At 48.8% G+C, this 12,562-nt stretch overlaps 1 protein-coding gene across 2 annotated transcripts in view; it reads left to right on the top strand.

The window, feature by feature from the left end:
- Positions 1–2,140: 2,140 nt before the first annotated feature.
- The window catches only part of STK38L (serine/threonine kinase 38 like), a 35,314-nt gene continuing 24,892 nt past the window's right edge, over positions 2,141–12,562 (top strand). The window contains exon 1 of one of the 2 annotated variants that reach the window (XM_050324573.1): positions 2,141–2,208. The gene's annotated coding sequence lies outside the window, so the exon portion shown is untranslated. Of the gene's footprint in view, positions 2,209–7,118; positions 11,593–12,562 lie in introns of those variants that run through there. The other variant, XM_050324572.1, reaches the window with a different exon arrangement.

Raw genomic sequence — 12,562 nt, 5'->3', positions numbered from 1 at the left:
GGCAAGACCCACCAGAGGAGCACCGACAGCAAGGCAGGGACTGGAATGTCACACTTTGTGAATATTCATTGTCACAGCTGGGCCTCCTCCCCTCCCAACCTGGCTCTGCCTCCCCCAGGCTCCCCCGTGGCAGATCTGGAACAGGGGAGCAGCCAGGAGCGGGATCTGGAACCGAGGCTTACAGCTTCCCAGCATTACAGCTTACAGCTTCCCGGGATCCCGTCAGAACCAGCCCCCGTTCCCGCTGGGGGATCTGTCATTCCCATTTACCACTGTTACTGATGGACAGTTTTAAGGATTTTTTTTTGCTCTGGGAAGGGGGCTTGGGTGAAATCCCACTTTTCTAGATCCGTAACCAGTTTATTTGGAGTTTATTTATCACAGAGTGTCTTTTCCCCTCTTGCTAACTCTGCTGCTGGGTTATGTGTCTGTGCTTTCAGCACCTGGCAAATGGGAGTGCACAACTCCATTTCCACGGGCTCCAAACGTGGAAAGGGAGTTCAGATATCCCAAAGGACAGCCACTCCCTCCAGGAAAGCACTCCTGCACCTCATTCAAGTGAAAACATGTTAATTTTAGGCTTCTTGTTATTTCAAACCTACCGAATCCAATGCTCCTGAAAAGCAGTCTCAGCAGGAAGGTCCGCAGCGCTCGGGGAGCTCCGTGGTGAATTCCCTGGCTCTGCCTGCAGGCGAAGGAGGCGTGTGGATACTCTCACAGCTCTTGAGGGTGTAAGAAGTCTGCTTTAGTGCACAGAGCTCCCGAGTTCCTCGTCTCTATATAAAGACTAATGAGGGCAAACAAATCCAATGTGTCTGCCAAGCAAGTCCTCCTCCATCAGCAACTCTCCTCAAGCCGAGGGATGACACCAGGACAACCTTTCCCTCCCTTCCACATGCTCCATGCTGTGAGATAAGCAGAAATTGGCTTGTATTTTGTCATTCTTCCAATCTGAGCTTCCAGATTTGCCTTCTTTGTCTACTGATTTTCTGCTGCTGGATTTGCAAGGTGTCTGTTCCACTGCATCCCTGGGATGACAGCTTTCCCTGTCAGAGCTGCTGCTCTGGTTTCTGCTCAGGTAGCACTAAAACCACAGCAGGGTTTAACACCCTCACCTGTGTACTTTGGCAGGGGCACGCCAGGAGGTAAATCAGAGAGTGATGGGATATCCTGAGGTGGAAAGGACTCATGAGGACCATGGAATTTCGAGCCCTGGCACTGCACAGGACAGCTCCAGTAATCCAAAAGCCTCCTAATACGATGTTTCCACTTAATTCTGCTGTTTTGTGTTTGAGCACCTACTGAGGCCACTTTAACTCCGAACTGTGAGACCCCTCACACCCACGAGCCCCTCAGTGAGTCCCCACAGCCAGAGGGGACTGAGTGCCAAGGTTTCTGCTGGAGAGATGGAATTCTGGGGGCACTGGGAAGAGCATTGCCAGCAGGTGGAGGGGGGTGATCCTGCCCCTCTGCTCAGCCCTGTGAGGCACATCTGGAGTGCTGTATCCAGTCCTGAGCTCCTCAGGACAGGAGGGACATGGAGCTCCTGGAGCGGGTCCAGCGGAGGCTGCGGAGATGATTCAGGGACTGGAGCATCTCTCTGAGGGGGAAAGGCTGAGGGAGCTGGGGCTGTTCAGCCTCCAGAGCAGACACTGAGAGGGGACCCCATCCATGTGTGTCAGGGGCTGCAGGGAGGGGACAGAGGATGGCCCAGGCTCTGCTCGGGGGGCCCAGCAGTGGCACAAGAGGAACGGGCAGGAACTGATGCCCAGGAAGTTCCAGCTGGGCATGAGGAAGAACTTCTTTGCTGTGCAGTGACCCAGCCCTGAACAGACTGCCCAGAGAGGGTGCGGAGTCTCCCCCCCTGGGGGTGGTCCCAGAGCTGTGTGGGCAGCCCTGTGCCGTGTGCTCCGGGCTGAGGTGTGCGCACACGATCCCGGGACGCCGCTCCCGGCGCTCCACGGACACTCCAGGGGCGTGGAAAAGGCGGGACCGCCCTGAGGGGCGGTGGGGGGCGTGGCCGAGTGGGGCGTGGTCTCTCGCGCCGGGGCGCTGCCCAATCGCGGCGCGGCATTGGGGCGCGGGCGGGGCGCGCGCGCGCGCGTGTGCGCGCGGCTCTCGCGAGAGCAGGCGGTAAACAGCGTCCCCGGCGGGGCCCGCCCGCTGCCATTGAGCGCGGGGGCGGCGCCGCGCGCGGACCGGGGCCAGGTGAGTGCCGGGACAGCGGGGGGAGCGGGGACGGGACCGGGAACGGGACCGGGACCGGGACCGGGAACGGGAACGGGAACCCTGCACCGCTCCCGGCGGGCAAACTGCCTCGCCGCCCGGCTGCTGAAGAACGTCGGTCTCCCCCACTCTACCTCCCCTCCTACCTCCCCCCGCGCCGTGAGGCAGCAGGAGCAGCCATCGCCGCGGAGCCTGAGCGAGGGCGGCTCAGCCCGGGGGGTTCGTCCCGCTGTCTCTGAGGTGGTTTGTCCCTCTGTCCCCCGCCACCCCCCCCGTGACTTTTGTAACTTACTCCTGTGCCCCCGGGGGTTGAGGGGCTGCCAGTGACCCGGGGCTCCTTAGATTCCTTAGGTCCATCCCCCGGCGGGTCGGGGACCCCTCCCGGGGGCTCTCGGTGGGGCTGTGCCCCGTGGTACGGAACGTGGCTCCTCCGGGCTTAAAGGGTGTGCTGCCCTCTTTAAAAATAGAGAGATGGAGGGACCGAATTATCCCCCGTAATGCGCTTAGGAAAGCAAACGGGACCTTCGCGAGTTTCCACTCGGGGAAGAACAAATCCCAGGCGTTTCTCCCCCCGCCCCTCCCCGAGCTAAAGGGGTTGGGGATTGGGGGCCCCTCCCCGTGGGTTCGGGGGGTCCGGCTGGTGCTCTGTGTCTCTGGAGAGTTGTTGTGGAATGAGAGAAAAGTGAAACGCTAAGAACCGAGAGAGGTCTCGCGGTTTTTCGTTTGGTTTTTAATTGACCTGGAGCGTGGAGAACACGGGAGTTCACCACGCGTGCCGCCGCTGGTCCCTCCCGCGACACCCGGGCCGGGAGCACATCACCCTTGCTGGAGCTTCTCGAGAGAAAGCAGCGCTGAAAAAAGTTTGATTGAAAAGCCAGACGAGTTTCCTGGAGGGGCGTTTGCTGGGGTATATCCGTGTTGTTTTGCTTTTCCCTTGTCCTCGCTGGAGTTTTTGTTGCCCAAGGATGCCGGGCTCGGTCAGGGGCGCTGATTCAGTGTTTTGGTGGCGGCTTTTTAAAGTCACTCGAAGCACAGCGATCTCGTTTGGGAGTGTTAATGGCGCTAATAAATCTCGCTAAGTTGTTGTGCCTGTTCCGTAGAAGGCGGCTGGATATACAGAGAAATCTGAAAAGCTGTTTTCATTCCTTATCCTCGGAGTATCAACCTTTATTTGAACCGGAGTAGGCTGCTGACCTGAGGGCTGATGAGCAGTGGCCACCCACCCTCCTTTAGTGTGAGAGACCTGTCGCTGTACCTGGCAGAATCGGGGCGGTTTTACCTTCGGTGCTACATGTTTTCCTGCTCGTTGTGAAAAAGTGTCTTGGGCAGGAGAAGGCAGGTTTGCGTGGCTCTCCGAAACGAGCTCGTTTGTTTTTCACCTCGCACAAGGCACGCTCCATGTTCAATTTAAATGTTATTGTTTCACAGAGCTGAGAAAAAAAAATGCTAAAATTAAACATTTATGTCTCAAACGCTTCAGGGGAAAACAACCTCCCCCCAAGGCAGTAGCTAAATAGAATTCAGAAGCAAATATTTGCAGTGGGCAGGTGTCATGCTTTATTTCTTCCTGGTTTGTTTGGGTGTTGGTTTTTTTTCTTGCAGAAAGTTAGTCTTAAAAAAAACCACAATCAACAGACCCACGCCCCATCATTAATTAATTCAGCTTTCCCTCAGTCCGTGCTTTTTATAATTAATATGTTCTTCCCACTAAGTTTCAGCTGAGGGTTGGTTAAAAAGTGAAGGCAGTTGATAAACTCTGATATTTGTATTCCTGGAGATGCAGGGTAGATGTACAATGAGCAGGATTGCTCCTCTGAATGCAGCATTCATCAGCACAAAGCCTGCTAAGCTGATATTAGATGGTAAATGGTTTGCTTTTAGTCCTCCTGAAAGAGGCTTTATGTGTCTTAGGGTGATGGCAGTTGACATAAATCAAACATGCAGTTGTCCACAAAATAATTTAATCTCCTCTTTTTGCTCAGTCCAACATCCAGCTGCACTTAGAGCAGACCTGCCACCAGCAGTAATTGCATTACAGTGGCTGGAAAACAGGGGCTTGATGAATTCCTGAGGTCTGATTCTTCAAGATGGGTTGGTGCAGGATTTTTCCAAGTCTGGTGATTAAATAACAAACACCCCAAAAAAAAGGTGTTACACTGAGGGTAGCCCAATCTAATGTTATGGGGTGTGACCCCAGGCAAGTGTTAATTCCCAGTGTGAATTTATGGGGTGGACTTTGTCTTGAAGCATCAGAAATTAAATTGTCAAATGCAGAAGAGTAAATACTTTGATGGATACAGAAAATCCTGCAACTCTGTGGTCAAAAACTACAGAGTAACTTCTGGCAGTGCCACTGCTCCTGCACGGGAAAGTTTTTCTTTAGTGATGAAAACAAATTAGGAACTGGAGGGATAAATAAATTATCAAGGAAAACTTGCTTCCCTTGTCACAGATAATTTGCAAGGGAAGCATTAAAATGGGCAGCTGTCACAGCCTTTTACTTGGGAAATCAGGTAATCTTGGGAGGCTGCCATTGATATCTCTCTTAGTACTCTGCAGAGATTAAAAAAGCTCAGGGAAACAGTGGACCAGGAGAGAATCATTAATCCTGAGGCTTCAAATATTTTCTGATTTCTCAGTAATTTAGGCATCAGCTTTTACTTTCTAGTTCCAAACCTCCAGTTCAGGCTTTGTGCTGTGTGTCTTTAATATTTGTGCCTACAAAGTTCCAATTTGTTGCTGACAGGTGGCTTTAGGAGAGTCACAACTGACTGGGAGGTGAAGGAAGCAGAGACCTGGAACTGTAGTGTAATAAACTGACTTTGGGAGGCAACTGGTGTGAGGTTTTGATTGTCGAAGGAGCAGCTGACTATATTTTCCCTGATAAAAGGGAGCAGGGGTTGATTAGAATGGTAGCCTGGGTTTATGGGGTTTCACAAGAGTGAGAATGTCCTGAAGCAGTAAAAAGAGGGCCAGCTCTTCACCTTTTAGTAACAGGGAACAGACAATATTAAGTAACAGTTTGGCAGGTTGTGCAAACAGATGGAGGTTATCTGAGGTGGCAGAATGAATGGGAGGGAGGAAGTAAAGGGATAATTTGGATCTATATGGGAGAGGAGGGCTGTTGATTGTGTTCCAGCTTATATTAGCTGTGTCTCTTGTGTTCCAGGCTTGGAGCCTGTGGTCACTGGCATGCTGTAGAGGAGCTCCAGTCTTAGCAAAGATCTTGGAATGCTGAGATTCCTTCATTTCCTCCCACAAAAAAAAACCCCAAACAAACAAAAAACACAACAAAACAAAACCAAAAAAAAACCCCAAAAAACACCTTTTTGTTATCTCTGAACAGATAAAAGGTTGTGAAACCTTTTTTTCCCTCCTGTGTGTAATAAAAACAGCTGTTCCAAATTCTCTGGAGTGCTGAGTGTGATGTCACATGAAATCAGGCGTTTATAAAACATGCCAAGGTGTTTTAGCAATTAAACCTCCTTGGAGCAGACTAACACTTGGAAAAACTTGAGTCAAGTGTGGACCTTATCAGGAAGCTGTCCTTGGTTGAAGGCCCTTTTTGGGAGCAGAATAATTGTCACGAGAAGCACGGTCGGGCTTTAAATGAGGTGCAGCTCAAATGAAGATGTTGGGGCGTGCTGAGCCCCAGGAGTTACAAAGGCAAGGAGTGTATGGCAGGGGGAGGCAATGAAAGTTATCACTTCAGTAAGACATGACCAGCCTGAAGCAGCTTCTGAGAAGGGCAGAAACAACAGAAGGAAGGGGCTTGACAGCAGCAGCTTGTTCCGGGTGGGGAGCTCTGTGTGCTTGGGGGGCTCTCCTGGCCCCTGTCCCTGGGGCAGCACAGTGACACAGCTCCTCTAGGACACTTGTGCTCTGCCATGAGCTTCCTTCAGGATCACTGGGAACCCCCACAAAGGGCAGGTGTGGCCTCCTCCCATAAAAACCAAGGAAAAAAACCCTTTCCTTTCAGGAGAAATTCCCTTTTTAAAAATCAGCCAGGCAGAAACGCAGGCGTAGACCAACGACACCAGACTCCTTTTGTCTTGCTTTGTACGTTGGAAAAGTGTCTATTCCAGCCTTATTTCTTAAAATTTGTTTTAATTGCATTCTCCAATGAGCAGTTGCATAATGTGTTCCCTGCCCTTCCCTCTTGCTGGTGCCTTACAAGGGAGGGAACCAGAACGGCAGCCAAATATCAGCCCCATGATGAAAGAATTGTTCCACTTAAAATGTCACTAATTTTGAGCCTGCTGAGTCCTGTGTGAGGAGGAAAGCTTCTATTAGCAGCTCCCCAGACAAAAGCAGTGCCCTGCATTGTTTAAAAGGCAGTTGTTGTTCCTCAGAGTTGAAGATAAGCAGATTCCTCTGCTCTGGGCTCCTTGGAGTTTGGCAGAGCAGGAAAGGAGGGCAAACTCAGTCACAAGGTAAGCATTTAGTGGGAATACCTGTTCTTTCGAACTGAATGAAGTGGACTGAATGAATGTGGAACTGAATGAAGCCTGCTTAGCAATAATTAAAAGTATATGATTTAACCACCTCTAACACCTGGAAGTATGAGGGAGTTTTGTGCTCTCTGTGGGGCACTGGGCAATCTTACAGCTGGTGCAGACAGGTAAGAGCCAGCTGTTAAATCGCATTCTTCTTTGTGCAGTAATGGCTTTGGGTTATCAGATATTTGGGCAGCAAATGCTCTTGGTGAGATGAGCAATTAAGTTTGAAAGGCTGGGAGAGTTGGGATTGTTCAGCCTGGAGAAGAGAAGCTTTGGGGTGACCTCATTGTGGCCTTCCAGGACCTGAAGGGAGCCCGCAAGGAAGATGGAGAGAGACTATTTCCAAGGGTCTGGAGTGCCAGGACGTGGGGAATGGCTTCATACTGACAGAGAGCAGGGTTAGATTGGATATCAGGGAGAAATTGTTCCCTGGGAGGGTGGGCAGGCCCTGGCACAGGTTGCCCAGAGAAGCTGTGGCTGCCCCATCCATGGCAGTGTCCAAGACCAGGTTGGATGGGGCTCTGAGCAACTTGGATAGTGGAAGGTGTCCCTGCCCAGGGAAACAGATGATCTTTAAGGTCCCTTCCAACCCAGACCATACCATGGCTGTGTGGAGGGAGGTTGTCTAGTGGTGCAGACCAAAACAGCTGTGTGCCTTGGAGAGCAGGGAAGTGCATCCAGTAAATTCTGACTGCCAGGGTAAGGTGAAAGAAGGGAATGTCATCATTTCTGGTGTCATCAACTTGCATGTTTGTCTCTGAGCTTTACTGGTTTCGTTTGTGCTTGGTTTGTCCTCTGAGGAGACAAAGAGCTCAGGCTGAGCGGGTGAGTTGCTGTTCTTTATGACTGAACTTACCACGTTTCACTTTTGTGAAACAAGAATAGAGATGACCATTTTATATTGAAGTGTCTTAGGTGGAGGTAAATCCTCTAATTAGGCTTAATTATTGTATGGAGACTCTTTCCCTGCCCTGTCTATCTTTTCAGGAAGTTTAATTTTAAACAGAGAAGGGGAGCTCATATAAAATACATATTATGTGCATTTTAGCCCACTTGTACTCTGGGTATGGGGACCTCACTGCAGCAATCAGAAACTTTTCTTTGGTTTTTTTTTTCCTCCCCTTCTTTATTTAAAAAACCCTTAAAACAATTACATTAACAACACTTGGAATAACCTCCTGCAAGTTGCTTATTTTATGAGTCCTCAAAGGATGCAAAACTCTGGCCTTCGTGAGGGTCCAATGAAAAAATTCCCACTGCCCATTTGCACCAGCAAAATGATATCATTCTGCTCAATAAAATAGTCTTGGCAATCAAGCAACACTTAGGGGGAAAAAAAAAAACCAAACCAGTAGCCCCAGATCCATTTTTTCAGGAGCATTTTATATCACTTGGAATCGCAGTGGAAAGTCGAAAATGAAAAAGGAAGTAATTGTGAAGTAATTGGGGGGAAATTGCTGTGTTCTAACTAAGATAAGTAGTTTTAGCTCGTTTTCCCTCTGCCCTTTCTGTTGAACAAGCAGCAATATTTGGAAGGCCAGTTGCAGTTTTGTGCAAGGTCCAGTTGCAGGCTCAGATTTTAGACCCCCAGGAATGGGATGAGCGGGGGCTGCAAGAGAAGAATTAGGATGACGGTTTTGGTTACACTGTTTTTGCTTAAAAAACAAACAAACAAAAACCCCACAACAAACTAAAAATGGAAACCTGATAGTTCTTTGCATTTGCATAGATAGAAACCTGTTCTCTGCATTTTTTACACTGTAGAAGCTCACTCTTGAAGCTGGTCCTGACAGCATCTTTCTTATTTACCTGACTGTAATTTTCTCAGTGTGAGGAGCACCGTGTAAATGTATTTTTCTTGGTTCTTTTGCCTGAGTGCTCTGAGTTGGTGGTGTCATCTTTCAAGGGCTGAGGGGATAAAAGCTTCTGTACCCTTCCTTGGGATGTTAGAGGGAGTGAATCTGCAGCTGAGGAATGTAGTTGCATGATGAGATTTTCCTCTGGCAGTGTAGAATCCAAGTGCTTTCCCTCCCTCTTTTGCCTGGCAAGGCTGGGATTTGCTGCCAAGTTGGTTCGGTCAGGCCCACCTCCCTCCCTTCTCCTTGAATCCTAAAGTGAATCCCCTCCAGACACTGCAAACTAACAAACCACAGTGGGAGCAGTGCAGGTCAAGCTCCAGATTTGTCCTGGCTGGAGGCTCCTGTCTGGAATGTCTGGGTACAGCTTCAAGGGTGATCATTTCATCAGCAAACCTGATTGACAAGGTGAAATCACTTATAGAATGGGCTCCCAGCATATATGTACATTTAGGAAGGGAAATGGGGGCTTTTTCCGTGTGGAAAAGCACTTGCCTGTGCTTTTCCCTCCTGTTTTCCCTTCCTTGGCTAGATCAGGAATGCAGGTTGTGCTTGACCACGAATGCAGGGTTTTTAAGGAAATAAAATTCAGCCAGGGCAGCTGCACTGAGTGCATTCCAGTGCCTTTCCAGATTAATGGCATCTAAAGGGATATTTGCCAATGACTAATGTGTGAATAAAGTAAATTCCTTGCAATTCTTGATTTCCTTTGGCACCTTATTTGGTGTTAATTCTAAGCCAGAAGCCTCTTCTATTGATAAATCTGCAGCCCATATTGAATTTGCTGGTATAATCCTCATCAACTTTTAGGGAGAGTGGGCTGGGAAAGGATAATCCAACCTCAGTTGTGGGTACGTGGGCCATTTTTTGAAGTGATAAGCAGAGAAACAAGATGTGAATTGCACTGAGATGGTTTTCCCCAGTGCTTTTTCAGCCTTGAAACACACGGTGCTCTCTGAGGTCCCGACCATGTTTGACCCTGCTGTGCTGCCCAGTTGAGCAGCTGTTTGCACCAGAATTCTGAGGGCTTTCATCTTTGAGTGAAACACCCTGTTTTTGCTCAGCTCAGCAGCTCTGAATTTACTGGGCAGCACCAGCCCCTCATATTAAGGGTGTTTGGATTATTATGTCGTGCCATTGGATGCAGGAGGTAATTAACGTACTGATTGTTGTTGTTTCCAAAGCTGTTACTCTTGAACTGTGCTTGTGACAGGTGTAACTAAAATTACTCTTGAAGGGTTTAAAATACTGTTCCTTGGTTTTCTAAATTTGCCTCACTCGTTTCAGTGCCCCTTGCCTGGCAAGACACAGGGCAAATCCACCTGCTGATGAACCGAAGCTCAGAGGGAGCCTCTGTTTCCCTGCTGGATTGTGTTACAGGGCCCTGGAATGTTTGGTGCCTCCTGGAGGAAGTGCAGCTAGACTGTGGGATGGGAATGTTCCTTTTGCATGGCTCTGGCATGTTGGAATTCCTCAGGTCCTGGGTTTTAGTGCTGAGCAAGTGTTGGGTTCCACATGGTACTTAAAGAACCACCTAATTAGTTCCTGTGGTGTTAAAAATGCTCTGGGATGCTTCCACCAAAGGTGCTGGGTGAAAGCAGTTGGTGTTTTTGAAGGAATGTGCTATTTTGAGGAAGGATAATTCTTTTTCCCTACCTCGTTCAGCCCTTGGCCTTTAGAATGGTATCAACAAAGGAAGTGACTCTTACAGATGCTTTTGTGATGTGGTTTCTAATTTACTGAGGCTCAGATCCTTTGGCTCATTTCACCAAGGAGCTTTTTTCCAGTTACTGCCTGGACCAGCTCTTGGAGCTGAAAGATGCCATCCCTGAGTGCCAACCCTGCCTCCCAAAAATCAGAACAACTTGCACTACAAATATTTCAACACGAGAACTCAGCCTTTGAAGTTTTGGCACTTATTTGGCAAAGGATGTCTCTCCAAAGAGGTATTTTTAGCAAACACTATATATAGAGCTTCAGATCTGCATCTTTGTTTGCTTTTTTGTGTGGAGAATATTTTCACTGTGTGGGGTAAAAATGCCAAGATGCTCAAGCCACAGTCGGGTTCCAGCTGTCTGGAGTTTGGTGGGAGCTCTGCCTGTCCATGTTAGCCAGTTCCAGGTCCTCCTCTCCTGGGGAGGTCCAGTTTTCAGGGATGAAGGGAGGAGGGATGGCACCTGCTTTGTTTGCTTCATTTGGCCTTTGGAGTATATAACACATATTTTAAGATAACACATTTTAATATAACACACATTTTAAGTGTAGAGTGTAGGACTAATATTTCCTGAGACTGGGTCTCTAAAAGTGCTTGAGAAACCTGTCACAGGCCAACAGAGGCTCTGGAGATGATCGGGAGAAGCAAACTGCTAAATCCAGAGGCTAATTCCAGGTATCCCCATCACAGCAAAACTTGGGAATTCCCAGGCTCCTTTTGTTTTGCCCCCACCACAGTCAGAGTTTCTTTTTCTCCAGGAGGGTGTGAAGGATGTGCTCCTTCAGCAGCAGCTGCACCTCTGAAAAGCCCTGGGCTCAGGTCACCTGAGCCTTTTTTCCCGTTTCCTGCTATAATTCTGGATTTTCCCAGAGTTCCCAGTGCCATTTTCAGTGTTAAAAATAGGATTCCATAAAGCATTTTTATGTTCCTTAAGTGCACGCATCTTGTCCTTCCAACGTGTGTCTGCAGGAAGCTTTGCCGGGGAAGCAGCTCTGACCTCGCCTGACTGTAACACTAAACTCAAGGTAAGAGGCAGCACTGAGGCAGCAATTCCATGTCTCAGCTCTTCCTTCGGGGTTTTTGGCAGCTCCTGCAGGTTTCCCTTTGTGCCTCACATGCTGCTGTGGTGCTGCAGAGTTAACTCTCTCTCTTTTAGTGATTTTTTTGGGGTTTTGTTGTGCCTCACTTGCCCCGTTTTCTGAAATCAGGTTGGAGTTGTCCACGTCTTTTGAGAACTGTATTTGGAGAGTGTGGATGGATCAACAGCCCTGCAAGTGTCCAGGAATAGCTGGATGAGGCACTTAATGCCATGGATGAGTTGACACGGGTTGGACTCGATGATCTTGGAGGTCTTTTCCAACCTTTATGAGTCTCTGTTATCTTGGATATATCCCTGCTCCTAACTGGGTGGATTTGGAAGGGGCCTGTTCCCTACAGTTTATAAAGTACCTCAAACTCTGGATGGAAAATATTTTAAAGGGGTCAGAACATCCCTTGCTTGAAGGCTGGGAGGAAGGTCCCTGACCCAGGGAAGCAGGATAAAGCTGCAGCTCCAGCTCCCTGGAAGATGAAGATCCTTTCTGGCACATTAACAGGAGGAGGAATAACCCAGAGGGGAGGAAAGCAGCTTGAGGCTTGGGAGCAACCCCAGGAGACCTTTGGAGCTCTGGGCATGCTGGGAAGAGGGAGGGCACACACCTTTCCTCCTGGAGGCTTCCAGCAGCTTCCCTGTGCTTTCAGGATCTGCTGGAATTTCCATCATTTATTTTGCAAAGTTTTACTCAAGGGGATGCCAAACAAAAAAGAGGAGGGGGGCAGGGAAAAGCAGCCTGGCCTCCAGATCTTGTTCCATCCCTGAGTTCTTATCTTAGATCTGGGGAGAATAATGAAATTTTTGTTATGGATCTAGGCTAGGGAGGTAGGGCTCAGTATCCGTGGGGCATAATCTGGGGAGTAAAAAGTGGTAGTTTTTCACAGGTCTTTTCTCACTGCTTCTAAAATTTGGGATTTCACTTGGTTTTCTCTCTGTAAATGAGTGCAGTTAAAATGTGTTTTAAGGCTCTGCTGAAGCAATAATTAATCATCTGAGGAATCACAGATGTAAATGTTTTTGATTCTGTGCTAACACTACGTTATTAGGCCGCTTTCTCTTTATTTTTTGTGGTGCTCTGTGTTTCCAGGAGTGAAGAGAGCAGAAATCCCAGTGATTTGTGGAGCTGAGATGTAGTCCCTCCTTCCCCTGTGTTACATCCCTGTGACAAACTGCA

This window comes from Myiozetetes cayanensis, unplaced genomic scaffold (assembly GCF_022539395.1).
Source record: "Myiozetetes cayanensis isolate MyiCay16 unplaced genomic scaffold, myiCay2020 scf3, whole genome shotgun sequence".
NCBI classification, from domain to species: Eukaryota; Metazoa; Chordata; class Aves; order Passeriformes; family Tyrannidae; genus Myiozetetes; species Myiozetetes cayanensis.
This window is presented reverse-complemented; position numbering and strand designations above follow the sequence as displayed.